General features: G+C 35.1%; 1 long non-coding RNA gene across 1 annotated transcript in view; it reads right to left on the bottom strand.

Moving 5' to 3' along the window:
• Nucleotides 1-22,449, bottom strand: part of LOC135073738 (uncharacterized) — a 52,759-nt gene extending 30,310 nt beyond the window's left edge. Inside the window, exons 1-2 of the long non-coding RNA XR_010257701.1 lie at nucleotides 22,144-22,449; nucleotides 16,122-16,404 (exon numbers count right to left, since the gene is read on the bottom strand). This is a non-coding gene — a long non-coding RNA (uncharacterized LOC135073738). The remainder of the gene's footprint in view (nucleotides 1-16,121; nucleotides 16,405-22,143) is intronic.
• Between the last annotated feature and the right edge of the window lie 3,621 nt (nucleotides 22,450-26,070).

Raw genomic sequence — 26,070 nt, 5'->3', positions numbered from 1 at the left:
CGAACGCACAGCGTTGAATAGAGCTCTGTAATTGGTTCGTATGTCATCCTATGCGTTCACGCGCACTGTGAGACCTCATAGCAATGTTTTTGAATACGAGCGTAATAAACCTAACTTTTATCAATAAGTCTTTAATAAAAATTATGTGCCAATCAACATCATCTTGAGGTCATTCAGTCTCCACTGCAGGAACACAGGCCTTTCTAATTTACCATAGGCAATTATGGGATTTAGCCTACTCTCACCACGCTACCTAATCAGACAGTTTGGTGTGCCAATACCTACCATTTATTTTATAAACTCAATGTCAATATCTTAAATAAACGTTACTGAAAACACTTTGATATAATTATGTAGAATCTTTAAACTTACTTATCCATATTTTTATGTAAAAACTTTTGTGTTTAAAAGCCTCAAAAATTTTACCACCAAAAGTTTTAATAATAAGGCTCGATTTATGAAGATGGTGCCCTCGAGTTGGGTTACACAAAACTTCGCAATATCTGAGCAAGCACATTTAGCCAGTTAGGAGTTTGTAAATGAGTTCTTAATTAACTGCTAAATATTAAAGGTCGCAGTAGTTAATCAATCTTGCGATAAACATCTCATCTTGTATTAATTGAAGATTCGTACAGTTGGTGGAACATCACACTATCACACTAATATTATAAAGGCGAAAGTTTGTGAGTGTAGTTTGTTAGATTTTGGATTAACACATAGGCTACGTTTTACCGCGGGTAACACCGCGGGGCACAGCTAGTTAAATTTTAAGTACAGTTGTTGCTAAATAGTACTAAATAACATCCCAAGCACATTTCAAATAGTGGTAGGCAATAATCAGTTATTGGATAGATAAATCTTTTTAGAGTTACCAAGCGAACGCAAGAAAAGTGAGTCGCTTCAAACTAGACTACTGAATTCGTTTTTCCCATACAGTTACGGGACTATTTCCACCTCTCGTTCCCACCACTGCAACTCCTGTGTACCCATGATCTACAGCTGCCGTAAAAACCCAACTAATGAAGGTCAAGTTTGTCCCATACAGTTAGTTGACGAAATAAAACACTAGTGAAAAGGTATGTTGGATGACATATGATTTATGTCTCACTTTGGCGCTTGTATGAAAACAGAAGACTGTTAGACTATCCATCCATCCAGGTTAATAACACCTAACCTCGTAAGCCCGGATGTGCATCAGAAGGAACTAAAACTTTGTAGTCAGTAACGCCGAGACATTTTCGGAGGTGATTTCGAAGTATCGCCGGATGTGCCTTCAGAGGAACTAAAACTTCAGCGATAAATTTAAGTTCAAAAATTCGCGCCTATCGAAAAAAAAGAGTGATAGTCTATGGCTTAAAGTATTCAAAATCAGGTATCCAAACTAACTACTATAAAAAAAACAAAACGTCACTGTCAAATTATCATTTTCCTTTGACAAGGTGGTTCGTCACTTCGTCCGAGAAGACGTGATGTGCGATTAATTTTTTTTCTTCGCGTTAACGTTGTTTAATTGCAAAACTGATCAGTATAATTTAAGTTAAAATACTGCTAAACAAGCAAAAAAATTATTTTTCCCAATTTGAAGTAGATTTGTAAGATTTTTTTTCGTTTGAAAATAATAGTTCTTTGCAAGGAACATTCGGTCTTGATGGTGAAAGTTTTATTTTTGTATATTTTTTCTATTGAGATGGAATTGAGTATTGGACTTTTAAAATTATGATATCATTGAGAAAATTTACCATGAGAACGTTCTGATTTTTAGTTTAGTAAATATTATAATTAACATGAATTTTCACTTTACTTCTTATACATTCTAACCTATCATTAGTGTATGTTATAAAACCGATAGTACTTTTAAAAGTACTAATTATGAAACATTAAATAAAATAAGAACCGTTGTACCTTTTCAGTTACATTTATTAATATCATTATTGTATCTTTATGTAGTATTAATTTATTAAGAAGGTTACATTTATGTTTTACTTTAAAGCATAAAATACAATTTATTTACATTCTTTTTTAAAGTCTGTAATACCGAATGTTCTTTTAAGATAAAACATTTTTTTATTATTTTTCACCTAAAATAAGCTCTATACACTATTATATAGGGCCCCTGAAAATATGAACGCAAAAGAAAATCTCTAACCTAGAAATTTTTTTACTCGAAGTGCTCGGCGTTTACTACTTCAAATTATTCGTTCTTCTGAAAGCACATTCGGCGATACTTAGAAGTCGACAAAATTTACTCTTCGGTCTTACGGCTTGTAAAGTGAACAAAAAAAAATTTCAATAATAACTCACCCGATCAATGTAGATAAACGGTAGGAATTACTAATATCTCACTCTAAGAAATCCAAAGATATTTTAAGCCAAAACTGTCTGGTTCAAGTGTTGATCCTTGCTCATAGCTCAATAGCCATCGCACTTGTGATGAATTGATAAATTGCTCATGTCAAAAGGACTGTGGAGTCCGTAGTCCACAGCGGTACATTATGGACTATACACCACACCAGTATGCATCATCATTCAAACGAGCATGAATTATTGAAGCAATTACTGTATTTTGAATTTTAAATTAGATCATTTGCTTCATTAGTTTGTCATTGTTATGAACCGTTTTAATTAAAATAAATGGGCACTGGAATAAATATACACTATGAATGCAAATAAATATAAAAATCATTACTTTTGTTAAAAAAAAATCGTCATCCATGATTATTAAAATGTTTATTATGAAAGGCTGCGTCTGCGCTTGACCTAAATCATCGTAATGGTAAATGATGATGAGGTCTAAAGATTTATAAAATACACGAAGGTATTAAATAAATAGAAATTTTCTCGTATTTTAAAGACATCTTTGCCCTCTACTATGCCCCCACTGGTGTGTCGTACCAACATATATTTGGTTTTTGTGACGTAAAAAAAGTAAATCTATCCATCCACGTAACTCTTTCACACTTTATTAATGTATCATCCTTCCAAAAACATCATTATTAAAGGTCTAACGTTGTAATATCTTTGCAAACAGCTAACAAGCGTCATATCATAATTGATTAGCCTAGGCAAGCTGCCAGACCATGTACAGTTTACCTGGAATATTAAGGGAGGTAGGATCATTTAATAATCATCTAACGTCTGGATTAGACTACCTAGGCTGTAAAGTTAGGTATACTAGAATAACAAAGTTTAATGAACTTTTCTAGCTTGATCTCTAAAGCCCGTTTTCCACCGCCAAAGAGGTATGACAAGGGATATCAAAGGTGGTCTGTGTGTACCTACCTAAAAGTAGTACTAAAAATAAAAGAGAATCGGGAATATTGATATGACGAGTGAGCTTATTTTTTGTCATTTTCGCTTGAGGTTGGTGGAAACAGATGATGCAATTTTGTATTGTGCGAGTTAAACCGAGGCAGTGGAAAACGGGCTTAACAAGTTTTGCCATGATATTACGTGATTCGACTCGAGATATTAGCTAAAGTTATATTGATACTGACTGTTAAATTAGTCCGAGTGAGCCGTGATGCTTACAGACCAGTCTATTAAGTCTTACTAGAGTTATGAACTCAAGTAATTTTTTTTCGACTAATACGATAGAAAACAAGAAAAAATAATGAACCATGTCTGATTCGACATCCGAGGAACATGGATTCGAATCCCGCCGCCGCTCGACTATAATTGTGGTGAGCATAATTTAGCTTGGTACGAGGGGTTAACGGGATTTAAAAAAATTAAATGAAGATCGTTGATCGTCGATCGAACGTTGATTAATAAATTGTACTCGATATTTGAGATGAAGTATGACCACGGCTTAACGCTAAACTTATCGACCACACAGGCAAGTCCATGTTACGTCCAGCCCTAACCAGTGAATGTTTCGTTAATGTACCCCGCATCTGCAAATGGCCGGGAAAAGGTCAGAATACCCGTCATTCCTGCGGGAATAGCTACATTAACTAATTACACACAGCCGCGGTTTAACAGACCTCGGTGTGAACTTTCAGGAGGTTAAATTCTTTAAAACCGTGGTTTGACAAACCTCGGTGTGGACCTACAGGATGTTAATTTGTTTTGACGCCACTATAGGCAATTTTAGCAGCAAACAGGCAGCAAGGTTTTGCAAGCAAGCAAGGGACAGCAAGGTTCTGGAGTGGAGGCCGCGTAGGTACCAAAAAACACAGAGTGGGACGTCCATCGACAAAGACGACACCTTAAAGGTAGCAGGAAGGCGCTGGACGCAGGCCGCTACCAACCGGGAAACATGGAAATCATTGGGGGAGGCCTATATTTAGCAGTGGACGTCCTATGACTGAAATGATGATGATGATGAGGCCATTTTGACTGTTATTAAAACCTAAGCCATAGGTTTACATGCCGAAATGAAGTTGGTCAATAAAAGTAGTGTAAATTACAGCCTATAAACAGACCTCTGTATTACCTCATCATAAATGTGTAATGTGAAGTCATTACGAATAATTAAAAGTTAATTAAGTTTTAAACTACAACCTTTGTGCCTGTAAAGGTTCTTGATAAGCAAATTATTGTAAATGTAGTAAGGATTACATTAAACACTCTATTTTATTCGGTGGATAAAAATAATTGACTTATAATTCAGTTAAAGGAGTGTCCATCATTTTTAAAAGCAAATTAAGGTAGGTATTTTTGATCACGAGAAACCCAATTTATTTTTTGTATTAGACCAATAATAAAAAAGTTCAAGATTCCTCGTGAAGCAAGGGCAGACGCTGATTTAAATATTCTTTACTTAGATTATTGCCTTAGATTCTTCTAAATATCTGTAACAATCTAAACTTATTGTTTAACGTTAATAAACCCCAGTTTCGACCTTAAATTCCAATTTAACTCTACAGCAAAACTATTCAGAACACTTAAGCTGATTTCTCTCAACTAAATAGTAATAAATCACAAGTCGCTCTTGACCGACTTGGGAACTTAAAGAGGCTATTATCTGAAGACCTTTCATAACTGGCAAAGGAGACTTGAGGGTCGTACTCAAGTAAGCTCTATTTAGTTTGAAGAAGCCACTTATTAAAGAAACTGGAGATTTTTGTTGTCATAGTTTGTCGATGAATTTTGTAAGACATTATTTTTAAATTAGTTAGGTATGAAAAACTTGCTTATTAAAGTAACTACCCACTTTTGCATGTTACTAAGATATTACAAAGAGCTGTAACAAATAAACGACATTAATTTACAGAAACATATGTGTCATCTAATAGAAAACAGAAGAAAAGTAAGCACCCTAAAGTGATAAATGACTTCATATCTTCTACTGAAGATAAAACTCCATTTAAGAGAGAAAAAATAATAGAAAAGCCATTAAATAATTACAGACATACATTGACAGAATTTCAAGACTAAAAAAAAACATACAGTTGAATTGAGAAAGAACCTCCTTCTTTTCTGACGTCATTTAAAATCTAAGTGCGTATTTTTTTAAAGAGAGTGCGTGGAGAGTAGATAATGTTTCAATCCAAATTGATATAGTACGAGCACAATAGCAGCATATTATTATAGTAATAAACTTCACTTTTTACGCGTCAGTACTGTGGAAGCTTACTCAAAGCTCCAGGCACGTTCTTTATTAACTCAGCCATAAACTTCCCGCACGAACCTCTGCTGTAGGTAGGCTTTCCTCGTAACCTACTAGGCTGAGGTTCAAATGGTTCAAAACAAATGAGGTCATAGCCACGAGACATAACGGCCCAGACAGCGCGGCGCGGGGCTTTGGCTCGTATGTCTCAGTAGGACTGCGTACTAGGAAAATAAATAACAAAAAATAGACTGCGTATAAGAAAATATGCATGTAAGAGCAAAGCAAAACGTCTCAATCAGGAAGATGTAATTTAAGTTGTTGGCAAATGGATAGTCTCTACTATTTCTTTAAAAGTTCAGTTTATCTTAAAATCAAATTGTTTTCTACGTCCACTCGAGTGCTTACGAAGTGAGATTTTCAGTATAAAATATGTTAAATGTATTATTTACGTGGGTAATATTTACATTGGACATAATAAGAATATGGTAATAAAGTTTTGATTGACTGACTCACTCACTCATCACGAAATCTCAGAAACTACAAGTGCTAGGAGTCTTAATTTTGCACGGGGGTTCCTTTTAGAACGCAGGTGCTCACTATGACGGGATTTTGCGCGTACGAAGCCACGCGTACGAAGTCGCGGGCGGCCGCTAGTATAAAAATATTTGCTGTATTCAAATCAAGTAGCAAGCGTAAGTAAATGATAAAGATAATAGTGATTGATTTACAAGCGACTAACCCATTTTCATTTACGTTACATTTAAGTAAGGTAGATTGAAAAAACCACTGATACCTCCCAAGGGATCATTTTGCAGGTAGCAGTGTATATTTAGGGCTAAAGTAAACGTTTTTACCCCGAATTGGGTACAGAGCAAACACGGCCTCCGTAAATAGTTAATGGTCCGAAAATAAAATTGAGACATTTCAGCAGAATATTTCAATGATCTTTTACCTCGAATGAAAAAAGGTTGTAAGAAAGGAAATTAAAAAAATATATTGACGGCTGAAACTTCAATATTAAAGCAATCCCGCCGGTGAGAAATTGAATTAAGATTTACGAAAGATGAAGCGAAATTGGAGGAAAAGTATCAAAACACTAAAAGTTAAAAAACTGGCTAAGTGCGAGCCATTCGAAGGGTTCCGTTCCCTGTACGATGGTACATTACACTGCACTGTTATTGATTACATTGTTCTATGGAATACTAGCGGCCGCCCGCGACTTCCTACGCGTGGACCCCGTTTTACCCCCTTAGGGGTTGAATTTTGCAAAATCCCGTCTTAGTGAGCACCTACGTTCTAAAAGGAACCCCATTCACAATTTGAGACTCTTAGCACTTGTAGTTTCTGGGATTTCGTGATGAGTGAGTCAGTCAGTCAATCAGTCAGTGACTTTTCGCTTTTGTAGATATAGAATAATCTATTTATTAAATACCTACGTTTGTAACTCGAACAGAAACAAATAATTAATGTTTATTTATTACGAATACTCCAATACTTACTCTTCACTGTGTTGTACAAAGCACGGATTGGTAGGTATCTTTCACGTTTACCTTATATTAAACTTCCTAATCGTATTGCGTTTTTCATCTTTTGCACATGTCTCAATAAGAGTTCAATGTTGTTCAAGATATTTTGAGCATTCTCTCAAAGACTCACTCGGTCTGTCCCTGCTATATTTGAACCACGTGACACACCTACTGTAAACTTACCAATGCATGCATGCATACATTTTTAAGGTAGAAAACCGTGTTTTGATATTCTCAAGAAAACTTACTTTATTTTTTATCTAAGAAATAAATCTTGTACCTCGTTCTATTCACCTGAGGTGAATATAAAGCTACATTAGAGTGTGTCACCTGAGGAACGATTTATGACATAATGCTGTACTATCTGTTGTCCACGGTTTTGCTCGCGTAGATTTCTATAAGTCAAAAAATAACATGACAAAAATACAAACGTAGTTTTAATTACTATCTAAATATACAGTGTGTCCGGGCATGTAGTGATCAAACTTTAAGGGCGTAATCTATGGACAATTTTATCGGTGAAAATACTTTAAATTTGGGGCTTGACCCATTTCTCGCATATTTACAAGGATTTAATTTTTTAATTTTAAGTTTTCACCTCTTCCTTCAAAAACAAGTGATAGCGTGGGTAGTTTAACATTAATAAGCAAAAATTTTATATCATGCGATAGCCAATAAAATTATCTATTAGTAGAAGTAGAAAACAGATACAAGTTTCATACATTTTAAGGGTGTAAGAATGGATTTAATTAGAAATAAACACGATTTTTTTTCACATCTTTTTCAGTTATTTCCCAACACAAGAAAAACCAGGTCGGTAAGGTATGTTTTATTTGCATGTTATTATTAGTATTTGAGCTATTCTACAAAACGAATGTAAATTTATTAGTCTACGTCTATTAGTTTCGACGTAATTGTTGAACAAAGATACCCCTTCCCAGCGGTTTCCATAGCGCACGCGACATGCGAAAATGCACTGCCTGAAAGAATTACACAACCTATTCCGATTACTATGGAAACCGCTGGGAATGGGTATCTCTGTTCAACAATTACGTCGAAACTAATAGACGTAGACTAATAAATTTACATTCGTTTTGTAGAATGGCTCAAATACTAATAATACAATGCAAATAAAACATACCTTAACGACCTGGTTTTTCTTATGTTGGGAAATAACTGAAAAAGGTGTGAAAAAAATCATGTTTATTTCTAATTAAATCCATTCTTACTCCCTTAAAATGTATGAAACTTGTGTCTGTTTTCTACTTCTACTAAAAGATAATTTTACTGGCTATCGCATGATATAAAATATTTGCTTATTAATGTTAAGTTACCCACGCTATCACTTGTTTTTGAAAGAAGAGGTGAAAACTTAAAATTAAAAACTTAAATCCTTGTAAATATGCGAGAAATGGGTTATTAAAGTATTTTAAAGTATTTTTACCGATAAAATTGTCCATAGATTACGCTCTTAAAGTTTGATCACTACATGCCCGGACACACTGTATAAAAGGAGAAACTGACTGACTGACTGACAGATCAACGCACAGCCTAAACGGGTAAACGTAGGCACTTGAAATTTGGAAGGGACGTAGCTTAGGTACCGTAGAGGTGCACTAAGAAAGGAATTCCCGAAATTCCCACGGGAACGGGAATTAGCGGGAAAAACGGGATTCACGCGTACGAAGTCGCGGGCGGCCGCTAGTTATATAATATATCAAAAGCTCATATTAATTTTTTTGTACGTGTAAACATAGAAATGTTGACTTAAAACCATCCAAGCGCATACAAACGTTTATTTCTTATTTACCCATTCAAGATTATTCAAAGTAGGTACAACTACAAACATCATCAAAATTAGTTCATCATGTTACGAGTACAAACAAACCGACAGTTTCTTTCGCATTTTAATATTAGGTATAAATGACATGTCGTGTGCTGTCGTAATAAAAAAACTAGTCTACTATAATTTCGCTCTAAACACTAAACTTACATGAATCATTCACAAGAAAGTTCGCTAGTATTTGCAAGAAATGATTCATGTAAAAATAATTATTGCAAATACTTGGTACATTTCTTGCTAAGTATGAATCAACATAAAGCATGCAATGAGTAATGAAGCAAATAACACGAACTGGAATCATAATACCGTGGTGTATTATTATGTTGCATAATGTGAATAGTAATTAGATGGAGTTGATTCTCGCATAGTAATTACTTTAAATAATCCTTTTTATTCGTTGATTATTCCACTCCTATTGTGTACAATCTGAAGGAGTTAACATGAATAAAAGAAACCAGCTTTTTCCGCAACTTTACTCGGCTGAAACGAATGTAGGTACACTCCAAAAAAAACGATACAGCACGTATGTTTCAAAAACCCTTTTCTCTGGGTCAACCTTTATCTAAAGTATATCTGAGAAAAACACTTAATAAAACGAAACTTTAGAAACATTTGTAGACCTTGTAAAACACTCCATAAGTATCACTAAATACTCTCTAAATACAAGTGGAAGAGCCCCAAAATACTCAGTATTATTAAAATTGGTCGAGGGTTTTCCTTGTAGTTGGGGTGAGTTTCACAAGGCCGACATTTTGTTCGAAAGGACCCAGCTTAGGAAAATATCTGCCCAGCCTTTGTACTCTGATCCTGGGTACAATGTGTCTGTTACGCCATATTGGGCCTTCGGGCTCTGAACAACAATGCGTATATCAGCTTAAGTACTTAGATGGGTGTACTTTTACCTTAGGAGCTTTATTGGAATTAACTCAGCCTATTTTTGTTGAAAGGCTGAAGGAATCCAAAGGTGCAATCACATTTGGAAGAAAGCAAAGAAAAATATAAGGCTGAGTTACACCACCTAACTTTGACCGTAACTAATAACAATAAGTTTTTGTATGGAGTTTGACAGATTTTTGACATAATTTGTCAAAGTTAAAGTAAGATGGTGCAACCCAGCCTTAGTATACTTTTGAATATTCCAACATCAACAAACATCTATCTTGCTTAGGACAGTTAATTTATGTATTTGTTATAAGAAACTTTTTTGCAGATTCTCATGAAGCATTTTCTTCTAAATAAAATTGATCTTCCACCGTTTTGAAATAAAAACTCTAATAAACTAGGCCATCTGACTTAAATGCCAAAGGGTTGACCGAGCAAAGAACTTTATCTCGATTAAAAGTTCACTAGCCAAATTGTGATTTCACCCTTGAACTAATCGAGTCGCAATCGATTCGTTTTAATTATCTCATTACTATTCTCGTCGTGTTCTAAGTGAGATCGCTACGCCCAAGCTTAGGGCTAATGAAAGCAATGTTGCCGGAAAAGCCTTCCTAGTCAGCAGAACTTAGAAGCCTTAGGTTCGAGCATTGTCTTATCAGTTCGTCGTTTGTGTGCACTGAACGTGAACTGTAAGCAGACATATTTAATCTTAACTGAGGTACAAAACCCCAGCTTGTAAGGCCGGAAAAAATAATTATAATTTTATTAGAACATTTATTACATTTTAGCAATTTGCAAATGCTTCAAGAAATGTTATACTTTTTGTAGGTACCAAGCTTTGCAGTCAAAATTAATGTGCAAATCGAGATTAAAAAGCTTCATAAGTATGCTTTTGCAATTACAATGCAATTTGAGAATTTTAAAAATATTGTCAAGGTCAGTTGGTAGAGAATGACTTATGGCATTAAGCTCGCCTTTTTGTACGGAACATTGTTATGTGTGCAATAAAGTCTTTAAATAAATAAAAAATAAATCACTGAACTGCAACTTATTTTACGGTTCACTAGCTTCACACGCAATGCATATTGCTTAATGCAGCACAATTTTACGACTTTGACAACTACTAATACATTGCAACATCATAAACAAGCAGACGCCCAACTGTTCAAGATGTTTTGATACTATTTTTTGCAAGTGTTTAAAAAAACACAATAATGAAATGCTATCAAGGAATCAAATAGGCTAATTCCAGACTTCCAGGATGTTCCATCAACAATAGAAGACGAGAAAAGTCCTAGAAAACATCGCGGGTTCAAAGACAGTTAAACTCTAGTCTAGATTCTCGCTATACAGGAGTGGACATCGTTGAAACGAGTTCCAAACAGGGCCCATTTGTGGGACGTTTTATTCACTTTAATTTTCTTTTCTCATCCAAGATAAATGAAAAGATAATATACGTTTGATATTAGGTACTTATGTCAAAGTACTTAGGCCCTTTCCAGGTAGCTTATACACGTGTCAAATAGCTTGCCCTACCACTTTTTCGGGACAACATATGGGCTGGTGCTGAGAAGAAGTGGCGGAAGAAACTCAGTCACCTTTGTCAGCCTACAAAAGGATATTGTTATAGGTACTTATTACAAAACACAATCGATAATTACATCTCACTTAGATCACCCTTAGCTTGTTCAGTGAATAAGCCTTATTTCAGTTGTTTGTAGACAATACATGTTCATCTGCTAGATAACAAATGTAAAATATATTTTGATGAATTTTCGGTTCCAAGGCTTCGTATCTCATTTCCTTTGCCTGGCTTCTTGTAAACTTCTGTTAAGTTAGAAGCTTTGTCCCAAAAATAAGGAAAAAATATTCTTAGTAAAATCGATTGGATGGTGTCTTTCTCTTGTAAACAACAATAAATTATAATAATCCGCCTCAAAAGCAACAGGAAATTTTGGTAATCATAATGACATGCCTATCTTGATTTCAAAGTGGAGTAATACATATTTAGGCTGAGTTGCACCAACTTACTTTGACCGTAACTTTAACAATAACCGATGATTTTGCAACTCAATACTCAATACTCAAATCTTTATTGCATTTCACAGTGTACATTAGGTCTTAAATATATAATTACTCAGCCTAAGAATACTGAAACAACACAATACATTTACAATATTTACGGTTTTGACTGGCTCAGAATACCTACATGTACTTTAAAAAAAGTATATGTCGCCCTTACCTGCCTAAGTACATGTCGAAGGGTACCTCGTTATTTTATTAATTAAAAAGATTCAAAGGAAAGAAGTCTATTTCAAGATAAAAAAATGTAAAGAACTTCTTGAAAAGCCCTTCATGTCTCATTATTCTAATGACGCCGTCGGTCGCATCTTGAAGAATTTAAGTACTCAACACATTTTATTACTTTCGTTACAAAATTCAGTATCTAAACTTAGTTTCTTAGCGTTCTTAAATTTATTCTAGCGACTTTAGGGACATAGAGCTAGGGACACATCTGTTTTGGCCGTTTGGTGTAGTGGTTCAGAACGGACTACTATGCCGAGAGGTCCCGGGTTCGATTCCCGGTCGGGCAGAAATTGAAATGATGAATTTTAATTTCTGTGACGGGTCTGGGTGTTTTCTATGTATAATATGTATGTATTTACAAAAAAAAAAGTATTTAAGTATGTTTATCCCGTCGTCTAGTACCCATAGTACAAGCTTTGCTTAGTTTGGGACTAGAGGCGAAGTGTAAAAATGTCCAAGGATATTTATTTATTTATTATTTATTTTGAGTTTCTCACCTTTTAGCATTGCGCGCTCAACGCAAGACTTGTCTCCGTGACCTGCATTTAGAATGTCTCTTAGATATACAGGGTTACATACATTTATTTGTAAAAAAATCTATAGACTCGCTAAGAATGTCTCTTAGATATACAGGGTTACATTACATTTAACCGTTGTCTAGTACCCATAGTACAAGCATTGCTTAGTTTGGGACTAGAAGCGCAGTGTAAAATGTCCAAGGATATTTATTTATTATTTATTTATTTATTTGTAAAAAAATCTATAGACTTTATATCTATAGTGTAGGCCCAAACTTTTTAATTTTGCCTCTGGTAAATAAGAGAGAGTCGTTCTCCATCAATGCAGACTAACGCCCGTATTCACAAACGTTTGAGGTCTCACAGTGCGCGTGGCCGTGAACCCACAGGGTGACACATGAACCAATCACAGAGCTCTATTCAACGCTGTGCGTTCGATTTGCTGCTTCACTTAAGCGAGCATCGTTTGTAAATACGGGGCATGATATTCAAATAGTAAATCCAACGAGGATAAGCATTTGTAAAATAGAAAAAAAGTACCTACATAAGAGATAAGATTAAACCAAGCATCAATTGTTTTCACTTCCGAAATTTTGTAAATCGTTATAGCAAAAGAAAGTTGTTATGTAACAAAGGAACTAGGTAAATAGAATTATCATAGCATTTACTGAAACAGTATCACTGAAATCTTTCCCTGGGAAAGTTTCTCTACGTGTTCAGCCTGCTAATCAGCTAGAACTAAAACGTTACTTCGTTTCGTGCTTTGCTTTGTTTTTAGGGTGCCACACTCTTATAGAAAAAGGAGCCATTATAGGTACCTAACAATAACTTTTTGTTCGTCTGTCAGTCATGGTTTAAGGAACACACAGTTTGTAGGAAGTAATCTCTAGAACAACTGAAATCATTTTGAATACATTCGCCAGTAATATTCCTGAGTATACTTTAGGCTATATCTACAAGCAAACTAAGTAGTCAATCAATGATTTCCTAATCTAAAAACCTATATGAAAGCCAATAAGTAAAAGGAGAATAGAATTACTTGGATGTAGAATGGGAGGTATACAGAACTCTCAGTACGCCAGATAGACTCACACTTGACCAGTTTTTTCTTTGAACTCTTTATTCGAAACGAGATTTGTCGGGATTGAAAATACAAAGTAATCTAGAGGTCGATTCAATAGATACTCATTCCAAATAGAAAATGGTTAAAATTTATTGAAAAAGTCTAGAACTTTTTTATATTTTAGTTATTTAGCCCACGATTATCATAGTAAGTGACAATTTGTCCTATGAACTTTTTTTTATGATTTTATTAATGGCCAATAGCAAAACGAACACGACAGAGTAGTACCTACACAAAGTAAGACAGACAAAGTTACATTGCTTATTTTAAGTAACATAGTTTTAGAAAATTAAGGTAGAGTGTTTTGTTTATAAAAGCTGCAAAAAAGAAATTTCACCTTGACTAAAATAAATACCCCTCAAAATGTCTACAATTACCAGGACCGCGCCCTTTTAAGAATTTAAAACGCTTTGTTTGACCTAAATGTGGGCTTAATCTTAAACTGTGAACGTTGCGGCGTTACTTTACAACTTGCTTGCTGTATGTTGGCAAGACGCCAGTGAAAAACGCATGAACACTGCGAGGACATACGGGAGGATATTTGGGGCGCGCCCGTCCATAAAACGCAAAGCAAAAATATAAATAAAATTGATGTAAGTACAGAGGGCAGCACATCAGACTATTAATTTTTGGTGCAATATCTCGCCCCTATTTTTTTTTTATCCACAACGAGGAAGCTCATGGCCTGTATCTCACCTGATGGTAAGTGATGATCAGACCGGAGGTGGAAGCGAGCTTCACCCGGAATCCTCAACCACAGAGGAACTGGCTATTTTACCTCTAACTGCCGGTATTACGATTCCATGAGATGCTACGGTATTTAGCTTGACGAGCTCACTGTACATTTTGTTTAATGACTTACTTCACGTTTTAAAATAATGAGTTGATGAGAGATGAGTTTCTAAAATAATGATGGATGTTATTGAAACTATGCAATTCAAATGAAAAGGATTAAAGTACAAGAGTAGACAGGTTCGGCGAAGATTATAACTTTAATTTATTTACATTACACCAAGTCACTACACAATAGGTAAATGATTTTGAAAGTTTGCATTTTAAATTACGTAGAAGCAATCAACAACATGTTAAAACACGGTTCATCAATTCAGCTACGCAAATTCAGAAGGATGCTGTAAAATATGTTAAACAAACAAAAAAGAATAAACCCAAATAATGTAGCCAAATTGATGGCAAACATTAAGCGTACCCAAATCAAATCACGAACGCTCGCTGCCCAGATGCTAATGACGGCTTATCAAGATCGCGTCGGTGACAGCCGCTGATCCCGGCGATTACGGTAACAATACAAGCCCGTGTGTTTTTAGAATACACTGCAGGATTTGTCACGTCAGAAGTAATGCTGGGTGCTCTTTGTTTAAATAAAATTGACTAGATTTATACGAACTATGCGCTACTTAAGTATTATAAATACGTTTTTTTTTTATTAAATTAACATCAACTCAACACGACCAGTTTTCGTGAAAACTATACAATAAGCTTCCAAAATAATAATAGTATTTGTTTGAGAAAATTTTATGGCACTATAAACTCGCGTGTAAAATACGCACATAAAATATTCTTTACATAAACCGTGTTAGCGTTAGAGCTATACCGTGAACTTTTATCTAGATTAAGCATTTATGATAACATCGAGGAAAAGCCTTGAGAAAAATAACTTGTCGTCGAGCTTTTGGAGCTTACGGCATCTAGAAACGAACGTTGGAATAGTTGTGATAAGAGCTTTCCGCAGTTTTATGCACACATAGGTACTCGTACCTATTAAGTTAAAAGCTAACTCCTGGCTTTGTAAGTCTCGAACACCTACTCTATTTACCATAATTATTTTTTTCTTAGGATTTCATACCATTTCCTTAGAATCAGTCAAAGAAAAACAAGAAAGGATTTATTGTTTCTAGATCCAGCAATTTACAGTAGGTTCATTAAAATAATTTAATGTCAGAAACTAGGTATTTACCTATTTAGACAACCATTTTGATAACAGTATGTTAATAATAGTGGCAGACAGTTTGGAATACTTAAAAAGCACGACGCGTAATAGTTTAGTCATACTTTGCTACCAAAATAGAGCGTACTTTAGATAATTAGTAACATAGTTTTGCACCAAAACATATCATTTTTACACATAAAACGAGAAAAATACTTGCACCAAACTTTTTCTTTCACACAGCAATTCTTTCTGTGAGAGTGTTATTTAACTAACTCAAAAGTAGTTAATAACGCTATAATTTTACGAAAGTTATTATTATGAAGTAGTAAAAGGCTTGTTTTAATGCGTCATTTTCCCCACTAAAAGCTTCGCATTAAGTTCAAAGAACCGCTTAAATGTAAATTAGCATTTAGCACTCACCGTTTCATTCCGGAGCACAAAGAGTTTTCTGTATCTAGCCGGGCTTGTGCCAAGCGATGTCGAACCCGTATCCCTTCAGCCACATGTGGTCCTGTAGTCACTCGGTCGCACTTCACTTTAGTCCGTAGGGCATAGTTCAGATTTGCGAAGTACTGCGTAGGGCTGGCCTGACGGGCGCGGCTTGGGAATCCTGCCGCAGACTACGGTAGAAACGGGTAGGGATGGGACGAAAGGGTATCGAGGGAAATAGGGGGTGGTGAAAATGTTCTGGAAGTTGCGAAATCTTGAACAAAGAAGTTTTTGATTGGGTTACACGAATTGAGTTAAATTAGATGAAGTTCTGAAGTGTGATCCAAATTAATTTTAAATTGACATGATAAATAATTAATACGGAATACAATTATATATGAGTGGTAACCGTTAAATTAATAATATTGTACTATCTAATTGAAAACTTATTGTAATTTATAAAAAGTCGTTTTAAGACGAAAATTTGCATGCTGTGTTATCATAGTTAAATAGGTGAAAGCAACATTTATCTCTTTGAAACACCTTTTTGTAAACCCTATTTATTGCAAATAAATAATTTGAATTTGAATAATAACAAGTAGGTGCTAATAAAAATGTTGTTGGTTTTGATTCGTTGAAAAACAAATTGCTTTTCTTTTTCAGGAAATGTACGAGTGTACGCTTCAACGTGGCTTCTGCGGCTCTGCCAATAGCAAAACGAATAAGAAGAAGAAGAGGGTGTAAGATTAAACCTACAATTTGACAATTTATTAGAATCAATACGTTCAATTCATTAATTACTGTCATTCATCATCTTGATTTCTTTACCTTAGAAGTGTGTACCTATTTATTAAATATCTAACTATCGACTTTTAAAAGCAATTTAAATCGATATCGACCACGTCTCCACGGTCCCAACCCTAGCCGTTACAAGCGCATGCGTGAAACGGCTACGGGCAGTGAAATTACTCGCCGTAGAAAATGACACCCCAGCTTTGTGGTTTTGTGCCCATTCAATAGATGGCGTTGTTTTCTAAACTTTAGTGTGTACTGGAGCGGAGTGTGTCGCTTTTTTGTACGCAAAAGTTGTTTTTTTGTTTCAGTACACGGTCGGTTTGTACGCTTTTAATAAACAAACTCCGCTGATTGTTAAATTAATAACTGTGTTAGCGCACTTCCTTACTTTTGTTTTATTGAATGCTTTATGATGTTAAATTCGCGTATTTGTAACATATCTTATGGACAACTAAACGTTTTAATACATTCACGTAGGAATACAATGAACAAGCACATCCGATTCTTTTTATAGCCTGATGTGATTTTACTAGCAAAGTAGCGCATTAATACCATTTTAATTAATACCATTATTTAGGTGTGAATTTTTTGCTTGATTATCTTGTTGTTTTATGACGCATTTATTGGGTTTCAGAAATAACTTACGTTTAATGATATTCGTAATGATGACTGTATTTTATTCCAAGTTTTTAAATATGTATATGGTCATATACTTCTAATCGCCGATAACTGAAATTTTATTCAAAGCTTATTATACTTATTTTCACTTAAAAACTTTAGTTAGTAATCAATTAATCTCAAAATAATTCATTAATCTCTCCATTCGCCATTTTAGTATAAACATTAAACATCAACCTACTTTAAAATTTAGTGTAACAGGCTTTTCGATATTTCTCTTTTAACGACAATTAAAGTAGAGTCGCCGACAAAAGCTATCGATTGTACTTACTTTTGGCTGGGTGTCAAGTCAAATAACGATAGTACTATAGCCAAAACGAAATGGGCTTTAACATAATCGTATTTAAGTTCAAATTGGATTTAAAGTGTAAGACAATTTCTGTGGTGGCGAAGAAATAAGTATGGAGTTATTTTATGTAGATAATGGGCCAAGAATTCAATACTGGAGTTTAAAGTTTATTTCATATCTTGATAAGAAATTGGCAATATTGCCCTCTAGGTCACACACTTATAATAAGTACTTCAACTAGGATCGTCGTCTTATTATAACTATTATTGGATACGATATATGTATTATGTTACAGCATTGTAAAGTTTCAGCAAAATCCAATTTGTTTGAATAAGTAAAGAGTAATAAGGGTGTGTATGGTATTTATACATGAACTTGACCCGATATTAAACGGTTTTAAGTAAGTAGTATAAAGACGGCTTACCAAACCTGATAATCACAATACTTACTGGTACCACAATGGGTCGTTAATATAAGTACAGTTGAATTGATACTAATTTATTACGTGCTTAATTGTTTTTTTAAATACAAAATAATACAGAATGAAATATGCGCAAAACGAAGGGTCAATCGCCTATAGTACAGTCAGCGTCAAATAATTCATGACACCCAAAGTAGCCAAAAACGTTCGCAACACGTCTTTGTTACAATTTGATATGTATGTGTGTTGTCAACTTTTAGCCACTTTAAGGCTGGGTTGCACCATCTTACTTTAACTTTGACAAAGGTCAAAAATCTGTCAAACTCCATATAAAAAGCACCGGTTATCGTTATAGTTACGGTCAAAGTTGGGTGGTGCAACTCAGCCTAAGTGTCATGAACTATTTGACGCTTTCTGTACCTACCTTTGTAATTATACCTAGTAGGTAGGTAGGCTGTAGTTATTATTTCACCCCGTTATTACCAAGTGAAACCATAATGGAGTTGTGTAAGAGTACATTAGCAGCAAGCGACAGCTTTATTTTATGTTCCATTCATATTTGATGTAGGCTATATTGGAAATATCTCGCGCTCCCGCCTCGGAGGCTGCGGGAATACAAAGTGGGGGGAGAGAAGATATTGTTTACGTGGCTTGAAGAGACTATAATGAACGTGGATGATAAAGTTAAATAACATGCTACTGCGTTGTTTTGGTTTTGAACTTATCAGAACTTAGGCGGTTATCATACTGCGCCGCGCTCCGTCGCGGGGCGCGTGATTTCATATAAAAAATCCCGCGCGCAGACGCGTTGTCAGTGTGAAGTGCCGCGCGTGTTTTCTATACAAACTGAGGTAGGTACTTGCATACAATGATTAAATCTGTCGTCCCGCGTACCGCGGCGGAGCGCGGCGCAGTGTGATAACCGTCTTAGTATCTTCATCGATCTTCTTTTGTTTTTTCTGTTGTTAAAAGTGCTTGGCCTCACGGAACGTGGATTAACTGCAGGCACACAATACGAAATCATAATCCTGTGATCAACCAGAAGCGTGGTTTTAGACGCACGTGATCCAAATCCGGACGCATCCCGAAATCTGCATAACACGAAAAAGGCATTTACAGATATCATCTTGTAGTAAGATCTTCTAATAAGTAAATAGTTTAACGCCTAGTAGATCTATTGGTTTCAGAGCACAGTTCACATGTATTATGTGCAATGCACAGGTTGGACACACAAATTGAAAATCTCTTTATGTGATTCTTCCCAATTCCGTTAAAACATTGCATGATTTAAATAACAATGTGAAGGCAATGTAAACACTAACCAGTCCTTAGAAATTTTCATATAACAATAAATATCAGACATTTTATTGCAGCTATTAACTTTTAATATAAATCATAAATGACAGTAAAACGTGTTATTTTTCCTGAGGGAAAACTGTCTCAATATACGGTGGTATGGCGCCTATGCAACTTGAAGTACTGCAGAGTCTAATAAACCTGTATTTAAGTTATAATGTAGATAATAAATCTATTTGCAAGGCAGTTGAGAACTTGGCTTCTACATTATAGGCTGTATTAATTTCCATTACTACTAACATTTGAATACTTGAATATTATGTATCCAACCAATCTTTTAAAAAAATTGTGACAAAAATCAACTCAAAAGACCTTGCAATCAAAGTTAGCTTTACTCGAATAAAAAATAGTTTCTTTTCATAGTAACTAACTCTACCATTTATATAAAATTGTTAGTATAGTAGATCTTTACATGCTTTTTGTAACGAGATTTAGGATTCTTATGGTGTTATAGATCGTTTCATCCACGAAGACGCGCCCCACCATTCTTCCGCTAATGTTTGAGTGTTATCGGTACACGCTTAATTATCCATTCACGCACACGCACTCTACAATAATGACGCTCGGATTGCTCGGATCAAACTCTCCGCACCCCGCGCTTTTTGACCAAAAATTGGTGGGGCGCGTCTTCGTATATGAAACGATCTATACAGATGTAAATAGATTACCATTATTTGAAACAGAAACCCTGTTACTTTTACATCAGGTTGTTTCACTACAACACATCGTGTTTAGAAAATGAACTATCACCATAGACAGCAATTCTTTCGCCTATCACTTATCTATCAGTAATAATTCATTCATTGCCTATGGGAACGCACAAGTGGTGTTCCCGGAACCCTGCATGTAATACTGTACGGTTTTTATTGCATGCGGTACCAGTGATTATTGCCGTCTTGCCTATTTCAGATTACAGAGAACTGTATTATTATATTATAGTACCTATAATACTGTAACTCGGTATCTGCGACCTAAAAGGTTTTGGTAAAAACTGCCTGAAATTTTCGTGTAAAATTTACAATTGCGAGTTTTTTAGCAAATTCAATTTTCCTATAATAGCTACAATATCGCAGGAAGATTGGTGTCATAATTATCGTTGCAATGTTATGCAATAAGTATTGTCAACAGACTCACTTCAGTTCCTTAACAAATTATCTAACGCCCGTATTCACAAACGATGCTTGCTTAAGTGAAGCAGCAAATCGAGCGCACAGCGAATAGAGCTCTGTGATTGGTTCTGTGTGTTCACGCGCACTGTGAGACCTCATAGTAACGTTTGTAAATACGGGCGTTAGATAGGCAAAGAAGTTATTGTCGCTAGGCGTCAACTTCTTTAATTAGGTAGGTACCGGTAACTTTTCTTACAGTCAATTCTGGATAGCGTTGACCCATAAAAGCCCTTCATTATTATAAACAGCTTATTATGTAATATCAAGTGAAACGCTATAGGTTATAATTATGTAGTTAAGGGGTGAGAAACAGGACGCTGAGCGTGACCCACGCGCCTGGCCGAGCGTGCTTTGTCGTGCATGTCACTCTGATATGGCAGGGTTTTAGTTATGTATTATTATGGAGTAAATTCACCAGCATTGGGGCAAGTTTTTACCTAAAAAGTTTACGTGGATTACGTGCTCATTATTATGCACATTGCACAATATTATGAGCATTTCCCGTCGCAAAAAAAGCGAGGGAGTATAAGCCAAATCCTCCCTTTTGGGCCTGATAAAGTAGAGAAGGTCGTTCTTCTTTAATTTATTGGAGACTGATGACCTGATTATGCTGAAATATACTTCTAAACGAGTCTTCGCACAAAAAAGCAAAGTATAAAAGTAAAAAAACAACATGGATCGTTAAAATAATACAATATTACTTTTTGTAAAACATTAATGTTATGGTTTTTATTAAATAAAGCTATAGTTTTAATCCCAAGTCAGTAAAAATATATTATTTACCGCCCTCTGACTGGAGCATATATCTTTAACTTCTAGGTTCGTACCGAATCTACAAACCGTAAACCAAACGATGAAAGTTGCTAGCTGTTGCTCTAGATGGCGCTTAAAGCTTCGTTAAACATTTGTTTTCATAAAAAATAATATTATTTAATAAATTTAGATTTAAACAAAACATGAATGATGAACTAAATAGTCGTATTTGTAGAGTCATTCAGTTTATTAGTAATCAGATGTTTTTCAATATTTGTCCGGGTTTACTTTTGTCTGGGTTTTGGCCCTGGCTGTTAGGTACTATGTATAATATGTATGTATTACAAAAAAAAAGTATTTAAGTATGTTTATATCCATTGTCTAGTACGCATAGTACAAGCTTTGCTTAGTTTGGGACTAGAAGCGTAGTGTAAAATGTCCAAGCATATTATTTATTTATTTATTTTGCATTTCATACATAACTCTTATCTCTACATAAGACTTATCTTTTGTCATTGCAAAAAACTAAATATTAGTGTAAATGTATCTCACCATTGGGTTATACGCGACGCGTGTCATTGGCGATGACGCTACGTTCCGGCGCCGCGTGGGCCCCTTGAGGTGCGGAGGGACAAAGGTCTATTCTGCACCTGTCTTAGCCCCCATGAACAGATTGCAACACTTTTCCTCATTAATTGAACCACTGCCAGGTCATTCTAGACGTGGCTGCGCATGCACATGTTTTAATTGATTAATCCCTGGCCGACTTAATGTATTTGCACCATGCACGCAGAACTTTAATGCGAAAATGTGTCCAATAAATGACAGTGACAGTTGTCTTTGTCTTCTTTTTTTTTTTTTTTCGAGTTGGTTTTTTTTTTTGTCACAGATATAATGGTCCGTAATGATCTGTCATTGTGTGTGTCTTCTTCTTGTCGTCTTCTTATTGTAAAAATGCTTAAATCTAAGAATTTTCTCAACTAACTATTTGCCTATAGTCTTTTTTCGCCTAGGATGGTCCGTATGACGTTTCGAGTTTGAAAGATTTAGAGATGTCACATAACTAAACAATAGCGATTTATCTATCGATTTTTTTTTGAAGAGTTAGTAAAACCTACTTTTAGAGAAATATTTTGTATGGGTGTTATTTAACAAAAAACATGTTTTTTTTAATTACAAATATTATTGTAACAATTTTTTATTGATAATATTCAAATTTCATGGTTTGTGTTCAAAAAACGATTCCTAAAAAGTGCTGGTTCTGTTTCTTTAAATTAAAAACTACTAATTTATTTTTAATGAGTTTATTAAAGTCAATAATCGAAAAATATGGTTGATTTTTGTGATGTTTTTAATAACTAAGTATTCACTGCAATCGATTAATGAACCGCGAAAATAATCGATTTTATTATACAAGAAATACCTCAGCACTAAATCTATTCTCTATCTATAAGCCGTGTGGTGACGGCAGAGTAGAATACATTTGTCACCAACCCCTACTCTCCCGCGGGTGTCGTAAGAGGCGACTTAGGGACTACACATCAAACAGAGAATGGGCAGCAGCGCTTTTTGAAAAACATCAATCTTTTAAGCTGCGATCTCCAACCCGCCTGCCAAGCGTGGAGATTATGGCAAAACCCTCCACTATAGTGGAGGAGGCTCATAGTCCAGCAGTGGACTGTAAAGGGCTGTTGATGATGATGATGAAATCTATTCCGTTTCACACATTGCGTACATTAGATGAAAAATATTTTTACATCGTGTTTAATTAAAATATAATCAATAGACTTAGATTTTACTATATATTTCAAGACAAGGTAGTTATTTTTTTTTTTATTATATTGCTAATAAAATACGAATATTTTTTCGAAAGTATTTTGCATGGTATGCGTAGTGTGGATAACCTTGAGGTGTCGTGCGGGTCGTATTACGTGAGAGAGACTATATGGATGGACCTATACTATAGGATATAAATGTTTGTTAAATCGTTTTCACAGTATTTTTTATAAAAAATTCAGCTTGTAAACTGACGCTAAAGTGGAAATTTGAAAACCTGTGTAGACTTATCTTGATATAATTCTTAAATACTATACTAATTGAAATATTTTCTCAACTAACTATTTAGACGACGAAATTGCCTATATTATGAGCGTTTACGCCGTTTGGCGCAAAAACAGTACTTTTTCAACCCGTTACAATCGCCAACCAAGTTACATTACAAATATTATGTTTTATGATTTTATTGTTTGTATTTATGTTAGGTATAATCTGTGTGTTTCTTTGTTCTTTTATTTTTTTTATTTTTACGGCGACCCCAGTGCCCCAAAGGTCCTTGCTGAAAATCAGTGTCGTGGCATCTTTGTCACGACTAATGCTGAGTCAGGGACCTTTTTGGCACAGGGCACTTATAATCTATTTTATTTTTCTTTTTTGTTTTTTCTATGTTTTAATCTTGTATTGTGCCTATATCATGTATTGTGTATTGTGCCAAATAAATAATATTCTATTCTATTCTATTCTATTCTTATGAAGTAATAAATAACTAACAACAACAGAACTATGTCATATACTAATGATAGTGATATTATACCGTATAGACCAAGCATTAGTGTTTGTCCTATGGACGTAGAATTAATTGCCCTAATTAGATCGTTGCATTAGAACATAATAGAATGAACAGTCAGTAAGCTCACTGTCTATTATTTATTATTTAATAGCTTTCCGCCCGCGGCTTCGCCCGCGTGTAATTTTTCGGTTTTTTATATTATATTATAACCTATAACACTCAGCAATAATTTTAAACAGGTTCTATTGGTTAAAGATTTTTTAAAATCGGTTTAGTAGATCCCGAGATTAACCCTTACAATTTAACAATATACAAACACACAAACTTTACCTGTTTATAATATTAGTATAGATAGTTTTTTATGCATAACAAGACAGGTATTTGACCGGGATCGCACCTCGTGTTAAGTAAGATGCAGTCTAGGATGCTGCATTTCTGCTCTGTAAGTACCTACTTACCTATTCACTCTCGCCTTGAACTCACTTTTTTCATTGATGAATGAAAATAATAAATTAAAGAAAATACACATGCATGACACAGATTAGAGAGACCAGATCCGCATCATAGGCTGGTTTTAGTGTCACGCGGACCGTCCGGTGGGGACCCGCTCCGCACGGCCAATCTGAATGAACTTCTAGGGAGCGTTTTAGAGTAATGCGGTCCGGAGGAACCGCTCCGCTCCCTAGCAGTTCATACAGATCGGCTGTGCGGAGCGATCCGCACTGACAGTCCGCGTGACACTAAAACCAGCCTTAGGAAAAAGGTACTTAGTTGCCAGACTTTCCACCAAGCAGGAAATAAAAGCAATTAAAATGTCATTGTTTTAATAAAAACTACAGGACGCAGCTTAACCGGGCAACATGGAAAGCATTGAGGGAGGCCTATGTTCAGCAGTGGACGTCCTACGGCTGAGATGATGATGATGATTTAATAAAAATCAAGTGAAACCTAACCTACTGCATGCATACTCGATTAGTCTAAATTGAAACCGCATTGCGGCGAGCGGTCTGAGAGGGTTTTCGATTGACACTAATTACCCCCAATGGAGAGAAATATTTCATTAAATAAATTACTCAATATTACGATATGGCGCCAAAATATGCGAAACTGTTAATTTGTAGAATAGGCTTCCTTGCGCAATCGTAAGAAATAATTGTTTAATCTAACTTTCAAATAGCAATTTACATAATAATATTTGATTGGTCTGTATTCTGAAACAACGCTCAATATTTAATTCTAAGCCAAGAATATAAATTTAAACATCTCGACGTAGATGCGACTAAAAAAGGAACTATTTATCAAAACTGTATTTCGCTGCGCTACAAAAGGGGTAGGTTTGTGTGTTATCCACTAGGGCGGCGCCACTTAGCAGGCTAGTTTTCCTTTAAAATTATTGTCCACTAGCTTTCCGCCCGCGGCTTCACCCGCGTGGAATTTTGTCTGTCACAGAAAAACAATATTTGCTCACCGTTTAGACCTACCCTGGACTACGAAAAACATTTTAAAACCAATATCAGCTCAATCGGCCCAGCCGTTATCGAGTTTTAATCAGACTAACGAACATCAATTCATTTTTATTTATATAGATTATCAGCACATATAATAAATACTTAATATTCCAGATGGGTTTGAATTTTATGGCCTAAGCAAGTCGCTAATCTTGAAAAAGGAAAAAATTCAGTACTTTCCTTTTACCACCTCTAAGAAAACATAAAAATTCTTGGGTATTTTAGTATGATTTTACTACACACACACCTATACAAACAGTTTTATCTTTTTATTAGTATTCTTTTCATTAGTATTCTTAATAAACGTAGTCTTATCATCCTTACCGATTTCCCGCCTTTTGTATTTATCTGTGCACTAATATTACTATTTATGTATGTTTATCTAGACAATTTTATACAGCTTAC

This window comes from Ostrinia nubilalis, chromosome 8 (genome assembly GCF_963855985.1).
Source record: "Ostrinia nubilalis chromosome 8, ilOstNubi1.1, whole genome shotgun sequence".
Taxonomy (NCBI): domain Eukaryota; kingdom Metazoa; phylum Arthropoda; class Insecta; order Lepidoptera; family Crambidae; genus Ostrinia; species Ostrinia nubilalis.
Note: the sequence above shows the minus strand (reverse complement) of the source record. Positions and strands in the feature narration are given on the sequence as shown.